Source organism: Nycticebus coucang, chromosome 22 (assembly GCF_027406575.1).
Source record: "Nycticebus coucang isolate mNycCou1 chromosome 22, mNycCou1.pri, whole genome shotgun sequence".
Taxonomy (NCBI): domain Eukaryota; kingdom Metazoa; phylum Chordata; class Mammalia; order Primates; family Lorisidae; genus Nycticebus; species Nycticebus coucang.
In genome coordinates, this window is record NC_069801.1 from 23,981,403 (window position 1) to 23,989,857 (window position 8,455).

General features: G+C 43.8%; 1 long non-coding RNA gene across 1 annotated transcript; it reads right to left on the bottom strand.

Moving 5' to 3' along the window:
* Positions 1-3,716: 3,716 nt before the first annotated feature.
* On the bottom strand, positions 3,717-8,245 carry LOC128575519 (uncharacterized). The gene is made up of 3 exons (XR_008377016.1): positions 7,604-8,245; positions 6,573-6,777; positions 3,717-4,002 (listed from the first exon to the last, which is right to left on the bottom strand). It is a non-coding gene; the product is annotated as an uncharacterized LOC128575519 (long non-coding RNA).
* Between the last annotated feature and the right edge of the window lie 210 nt (positions 8,246-8,455).

The window sequence follows — 8,455 nt, forward strand, 5'->3', positions numbered from 1 at the left end:
TCTGGTGAGAGGCACAGAGAGGCTCTGATCTGTCCTAAGTGTGGTGAGAACTCGAGAGCCTTTGAAGGGATTAGCAATTCATAATCACTGTGATTTGGGTTGGGGGGGGCAGTCCAAGGGGATGCTCCCTGGACTCCTCATTAAAGGGCTAATTGTGTTATTCACAGTGCAGCTATAGTCCCTGCCCTGCCCTTTGCTGGGTCTTTAGAGATACTTAGACAAGGTGTGCAGGCCACCGTGCACCAGTGTGGGAGGGCGGAGACCTCTGAGCAGCTTTGCTGCCTTGGACAGCAGCCCAGAGCCCAGCTCACCCTGCAAGGATCCCTGCTGATCAACTAGAAATGTGAACACTGGGCTCAGCGGGGGTGGGGGAAGGCTCTTTGCTCCTCTTGCTTTCTCCCACAGACCTTCATGCAGCGAATAGCTCCGGGCACCCACTGAACTCTGCCAATTGACAGCTATTGATGAGCCTGGATTTGGGGCCGAATCTGCTTTCTCTTCCTCTTACTCATCATTGGTCTGGTAGGTATGCTTAGGCCCTGGGCTGGGGGGGAAAGACATGGGGACACAAACCAGGATGTCCGTCCTCAAGAGCTGGGGTTCCTGGGGAGGGACCGGGACCTCCAGGGCCGAGATTGGCTTTGTACTTTAGGAGCACAGAAGTGAGGTGATTAAGGATCTTGAGGCACTTGGGCATGAGGTACGGCTCTGCCACTGCGTGGCCATGAGACTCTTGGTCAGTCATCTATGCTGCTGGGCCTCAGTTGTTATATTCCTGTGATGGGGACTGTGCTGGGATGTGGGGAGGATTGGACTGGGTAATGCACTTAAGTACTTGGCACACACTCAGTGTGTCACCAACTGCTGTTAACCTGAATGGCCATTTCATGCAGGGCACCGCTGGTCAGGCCCTAATAAGGCTGGATGAGCCCACGTGCTGACATCTGGAGATTGTTTATTTACTTCCAAGGACTATTATCATAAATAAGTTGAGGAACTGGACTCCATGGTAGTGATGGCTCCGCTCTCATTCCTGGTATTGGTGATTTGTGTCTTCCCTCTTTTTTTCTATCCCCTCTGCATATTTGTTTATTGTTTTATTGATCTTCTCAAATAATCATATTTTCCTTCTATTTCTTTATTGTATTTATGTTTTCTATCTCATTAATTTCTGGTCTGAACTTATCGTTTCTCTTCTTTGGGTTTCACTTGTTCCTCTAGATTCTTAAGGTATAAGCTGAGGCCATTGATTTGAGACCAATCTAATTTTCTAACATAGACATTTACTGGTATAAATTTCCCCTTAAGTAGTGCTTCAGTGGCATATCATAAATTCTGATATGTTGTTTTTAATTTTCATTCAATTCAAAATAATTTTTTTAATTTTCCTTTTGATTTACTCTTTAAGTTGAACTGTTTAAAATTATATTACTTAGTTTCCAAATATTTTGAGAATTTTCTAGATATCATTATGCTATCGAGTTTTAATTCATTTTTATTATTGATAGATAACATAGTTTATATTACTAGAATCTTTTTAAATTATTGAGACTTGCTTTCTATGCTTTATCTTGGTAAATATTTCATGTGATACAAATGAATATAATATGTATCTTTCTATTGCTGAAAGTCTCACAAATGTCTATTAGAATAAATCAATGGTGTTATAAAAGTCTTTTATTTCCTTATTTATACTCTACTTATTCTATCAGTTATTGTAAGAGTAATATGGACATGTCCCACTATAATTACAGATTTGTCTATTTCTCTTTGTAGTTCTATCCATTTTTGCTTCCTTATTTTGAAATTCTGCTTTTCCATATATATATTTAGGACTCTTACATTCTCTTGATAATTAACACCTTTATCGTGATTAAATGATCCTCTTTGTTCTTGTAATAGTATTCTTTGCTCTGAAATATATTCTGATATTACTATAGCCACTCCTGTTTTAGATTTACTATTGCTGGCATGATAACCCATTCTCTAAGCTTTTACTTTTAACTTACTTATGCCTTAATATTTAAAGTAGATTCCTTCTGAATGTAGAGTTGAGTGTTGATGTTTTATCTAATCTGGTGATCTCCACATTTAATCAGAGATGTTTAGATCATTTTCACTTAATGTGATCTGTTCTTTATTTACTTTTTTCTTTTTCTTTCTTTTGAATAATTGAATATTTTTCTGATCTCACTTTATCTTCTTTGTTGGAATTTTGCCTATAACTCTTTGATTGGGTATTGCAATTGTTGCTGTAGAGTTTATATTATACATACTTAGCTTATCGCTGTGTTCCTTAAAGTACCACTGTGCATATAAGAACCCTATAAGAGCACCTTCTCTTTCTCTTCCCTAGGCCTTTATGCTATTCACATCATTCATTTCACTTCTATATATGGTGTAAATCCAACACTATATTGTTTTTATTATCTTCAAATGGTCAAGGACCTTCTAGAGAGATTTAAAGAATAACATATAATGGGCAGCGCCTGTGGCTCAGTGAGTAGGGCGCCGGCCCCATACGCCGAGGGTGGCGGGTTCAAACCCAGCCCCGGCCAAATTGCAACAAAAAAAATAGCCAGGCGTTGTGGTGGGCACCTGTAGTCCCAGCTGCTTGGGAGGTTGAGGCAGGAGAATCGCATAAGCCCAAGAGTTAGAGGTTGCTGTGAGCTGTGTGACGCCACGGCACTCTACCCGAGGGCGGTACAGTGAGACTCTGTCTCTACAAAAAATAAAAATAAATAAAGAATAATATATAATAATAATAGTATGTTACATTAGCTTGTGTAATTACCATTTCCAATGCACTTCATTCTTTTGTGCAATCCATAATTCCACCTGGCATCATTTTGCTTCTGCTTAGAAGACATCTTTTTTTTTTTTTTTTTTTTGTAGAGACAGAGTCTCACTGTACCGCCCTCGGGTAGAGTGCCGTGGCATCACACAGCTCACAGCAACCTCTAACTCTTGGGCTTGCGCGATTCTCTTGCCTCAGCCTCCCGAGCAGCTGGGACTACAGGCGCCCGCCACAACGCCCGGCTATTTTTTTTTTTTTTGTGATTTTTGGCCGGGGTTGGGTTTGAACCCACCACCTCCGGCATATGGGACCGGCACCCTACTCCTTGAGCCGCAGGCGCCGCCCTAGAAGACATTTCTTGTAGCATAGATCAGCTGGTATCCTGAAAGAAATAATTTAAAAAGGCAACAGCCAAATCATTCCCAATGTTAATGGAAAGTAAGAACACACAGAACTAAAAACTGCAACAGATCCCAAGCACACAAAACGTGAAAAAAGAAAAAACTACACAAAGTCTGGTCATAATTAAAGTACTGAAAGCTAGTGATAAAGTCTTACAAGCAGCCAGAATGGGGCGGCACCTGTGGCTCAAAGGAGTTGGGTGCTAGCCCCATATGCTGGAGGTGGCGAGTTCAAACCCAGCCCCGGCCAAAACAGCAAAAAAAAAAAAAGGCAGCCAGAATGGTGGGGGAGGAGGAAGCACTGAGGAACAAATACAAGAGTGACAGCAGATGTCTTCTCAGAAATAAATCAAGAAACAGAAGAAATCTGGCAATGCTAGGGGGAAAACAACAAAAAAACAAACACGTCTGAGCCTAAAATTCTAAGCCCTGCAAGAATATTTCAAAAACAAAAGAGAAAAAAGTTTTTAGAAATTCAAACCTAAAATATTTATTCGCGGGACTTGCCTTTTCATTTCCCATCTTGCAGGGATCATTGCGTCTTCCTTGCCTGATGCCTAAGGTCTGGAAAGTTGTTGCTTCATATATTTTTTGTTCAGCTGTTTTAGTTGTTTCAGGCACCAAGGTAAATCCAGTGCCTATTATTCCATCTTGACAAGAGGCAGAAGTCATAGCAAAGGAGCTGTAGCCATGTGGCGTGACTACTTTCTACCAATTGCATGCAAGTCATCGTGCGGACAACTTCCAGGTGCGTCCTTGAAAAGAAGGGCTGCCCTGTTCACGTCCTCTTGTTCTTCCTTCCTCCTGGACGGGTGTGGACATGAAATTGAGTTATTTTGCACAAAATTAATGGGGCCTACAAATTAGGAACAACAACAAAAGATGGAAGCAGTCTGGTGTCCCCAACTCTACAGAGTCGCCTCAGGAGGACTCAATAGCTAACGTTAGAATTGTTACGTGCAAGAGCAATATAGTATTGTCTTAGATAAGCCACCACTATATGGAGTCTTACTATGTAATTTTCAATAGTGCCTAGATCAGACACTTGGATATTTTTCAGCGAAGCTGACATTACTTCAAAAAGTAGGCGAGGTGCAGTGGCTCACTCCTGTAATCCTAGCACTCTGGGAGGCTGAGATGGGAGGATCCCTTGAGCTCAGGAGTTTGAGATCAGCCTGGGCAAGAGCAAGACCCCATCTCTACTAAAAAATAGAAAAAATAACCAGGCGTTGTGGCTGATGCCTGTAGTGTAAGCTACTTGGGAGGATAAGAAAAAAGGATGGCTTGAGTTCAAGAGTTTGAGGTTGCTGTGAGCTAGGATGGCACAGCACTCCACCCAGGGAGACAGATGATACTCTGTCTCAAAAAAAAAAAGGTCTAGGCTAAGAGTTGGGAAGAAAAACAATAATTCTGATATACAACTTGGGCCGTAGACCTAGAGTGTCAGGGAAGCTGGGGCAACATGCTTAGAAGAAGGACACCTTGGAATCTGTGGCTTTGCTAACTGGAGCCAGTTCCTATTGGGGCTGTGACCACAATAGAACATAAACTAAGTAAGGAGGAGGTTATAGCCGGTTGCAGGGAGATGGCCCTGCTGGCAGCTGCCCCTTTCCCTCCTTGTCTAGGCCAGGAAATTCTTCCCAAAGTCCTGAATTGTTCTCAGCTTTAGCCTCTTCCCACTGCCTTGAATTGGGCCCAGCCAGTGCACAAAGCAGGGAAACAGGGAAGGAAGGAAAATGAATGGGACCACTGATGGGGGTGACAATTACGAACGGTTGGCTGTCCAGCAGCCCACTCATCATACTGGGAGAGAGCCCTCCAGGCAGGCAGCACAAGGACTGAGCCCTCCTTCCCGCAGAGCACGCTCTGGCCCTTATCACCAGGCCTAGTGGAGTCATCAAATAAATCCAACATTTAGATAAGAGGGGCCTGCAGAGCACACTTTCCCGAAATTCAATGGTAATAAAAGAGAAAAATGGACTGGCTCACTCCAGATAACTGCCGCCAGAAAAGTAATTACGCTGCTCTGTCCTGAGCCAGGATACCGGTGGCAGAGGCACCTGCCCAGGTGATTCATCAGCCTCAGATATATGAGGGCTGCCTGCTCATCTCCTCCCCTCTGGTTTCCCCCTCTGGTTTACTCTGGTTATTCAGGTTTTGTCAAGATTTTTGATCTTCTCTATCACTTCTTGTGAGCACCAGCACATTTTGTGTAGGTGGCACAAATATTGACTTTTTGGCAATGATCCAGAAAGAAAAGACACTCCACCCCCCCACCCCTCTTCAAGGGAGGCAATTGTTTCAAACTACCCATGTCCTGATTTGCCACTCAGATCCTTGAGCTCTTGACAACACAGTCAAGGCAAGCAGAGAGCCCACTGCACAGAGAGGATTAAGGCCCTATCAAGGATTGCAAGCCTCAGTTTCCTCATCTGTATAATGGGAATAAGGAGAGAGCTGAGTAAGTGTTTTTGAATGCATGTTACTGAATTGTGAAGAAATGGGTGTAGGATTTTCTATCATGCCCCCTGTCCTCCTGTTGTGTTAATATCAAAAGACACCAACCTAGCATAGCCACAAAAATCAAGATTTCTGACATTGGAAATAGCATTACAAGGTCTTCCAGCCCATTCTCCCACTCTCAGGCTGGAAAGAAGGTGTTCTGATTTTATCAACGAATCATCGAAGGCATGGAGAAATCACACTACCTGTCAAAGTCTCACAGCAATAACACTACCTAGACCCTTGATGTCCAACAGTGACCACCACAACCACATAGCCACAAGAGTAGTGAGGCCATGGCGGCTCCCAACCCCACTGCCAGGCTCTGTGCCCTGGGCCCTTGGATCATCTCATTTTAATCTCACCACAACCCAGTGAGGTGTGTGCTGTTATCTTTTCTTGTTTTTAACGTTTTTATTGTGCTGTGTTTTCTCATTTCAAAAGAAATATAGCCTTGTTTAAAATATTTTATCAATAGAGAAACTCATCTCAGGTAGGAACGATAAAATAAAAATTCAGATATAACTGCAAGGGTGTTGTAGGGTTTCCCATTGCCTCCCTCCCACCCAACATCAGCCACACAGGCGGGCTGCTGATAGCCGTGGGTAATAAGAGGTCTTGCAGGTGAAGTAAACCATGGGGCTATTTGAGGGCTCCTTGCCCCTTCCTGGCCCTCTCTGGGTGTATCTGGGGCCTGCTTTCCCAACCTCTCTCTAACATCATTTGATCATAGTTTCAAAAACTATCCCGCATGACATTGCAGGGTTCCTACTGTGGGTTCTGCACCTCCATGGTGGAAGCAGGGGAGCACAATAGTTGCACTCCCTTCACCAACAACTCCCCAGGCCCACTCTGACTCCAATACAGCTCACCTTGGAGACCAGAGGCACCTTGCCATGGCTGTAATCCTGGTTGGATATATGACAATACAGAGGGTTCTTGCTAAACTGTGCCTGGGAACACCTTCCGGTAAAAGTCTCCTCTGGGAGAGAGTCGGCACTGCCAGGCCCTCTTTGAATCGGGCTCTTTTTCATCTTTGTTCCCCAGTGGGCCAAGCACAGTGCCAGGGGAGGACAGCTGGGGAGAACGCAAATCAGACAGAACTTGAAACAGAAATTGATCCTGTGCTTTAGGGTTGTGTTGGCATGTACGAGGTACAAAGAAAGGATTTATAAATCAAAAGCCTTTTCTGTTGGTCCCTAGAGAGCACAACACTTCAAAGAAGCCTTTAGCAAATCCTATTGTAAACTGTGGAATCTCTTTGTCTCGTGAGTAACCCTCCCTCCTGAAGCTGGGAGACACATACACATACACACACGTGTGTGCACACATGTGTGGAAGTAATACACACACACACACACGGGATAAAGGTAATACATGCTCCTTGAAAAAAACAACTCCAAAAGCAGCAGAAGAGGACATGTCAAACTTTAAGCCTTTCTCTCAGGATCTCTCCATTCCCCTCCGCCGACACTCACTACTAAAATTCAGGGGGGTCACAGGAACAGCTTAGATTAGAAATGTCTCCCCACTCGGCCTCAAAAATATTTTGAACAATTTTTTTTTAATTACAATGAGTAGGCAATTTCAGGACACACAACAACAGTTTGCCCAAAAGATTTCTCTGTCCCCCTAATCCTTGGGAAACTCTGCCCCTGCTGCCCGACCTCCATCCTGAAGGGAGGGTGTGGCTGTCAACTTTCCTCCTGGTATAGATCCCCAGAATTGGCACAGAGCACTGTGCTTTGCATGCAGTTACCGGGGGAGGCTGAGCTCCCCTTCAGCTGAGCCTCAGTCTGCAAGATGGGGATCCTTCCGGGAGGGTTGGGTTCTGTTCACTGTCCGGACATCTTCAGGGCAGGGACTTGCAGCCATGGTTCACATCTAGTCAAGATTCTCTTACCTTATTCGAGACACCATGTAAAGCTTTCCATTTGTGGAAGCTGTCAGAGTCAAATGGAGTCCCTTGGGTCAAAGCCCACCTAAGTGAAGCCAGGGAAGGATGCAAAAGAAGTGTTCTCACATGAAATGTCCTGATGAGAAGACTGATTGCAAAAAAGTCTGCCAAAACCACAACTGTACACAAAAGAGTATTCCTGCAGGGACATCAGCTCAGCAAGGCCTGTCCTGTCTTGGTCTGATGCCACTCTTTTTACTGCGCCTCATAACCAAAGATAATTGTTTCAAAACAACCCAGTAAAGCCTTCATCTTCCTTTGCCTTCCTGATATGTCTGCAGTTTCCTATGGCACACGTTTTCTGCATGGCAAGGCTCACTCCCAATTAAACTCATGATCCTTGGAGAATCTCTCTCCATTTCTTTTTTCACTTAGGTTGGCACATTTTTAATAAAAACATTAAAAAGAGGCAGATATAGTTTCTAGAGCAAGTAAATTCTAGAAAGCACCCCCAACACCATTTACGATTCTCTCTATACAGATACGTGGTCTTTCTTGGAGGAACTCAGGGCTCTGCAGAAATTTGTACAAAAACAATCCACGTTGCTCACAGCTTCGTCCTCTTGTTTTCTTCCTATGAGGAGGGAAAGCGATTGCCTTCCTTCATTCAGATAGTCAACAAATGTTAACGGGGCATCTGCGCTGTTCCAAGGAACTGAGTTTGGTGTTCTGGGAAACTCAGAGAATAAAACAGGCTGACTTACTGAATTATCTATAAATCATTAACTTTAGAATAAGCAAAAAAATAAGTTCATGACATACTGTATCAGAGGATGCCAGGTAGAAAGGGAAGTAGCT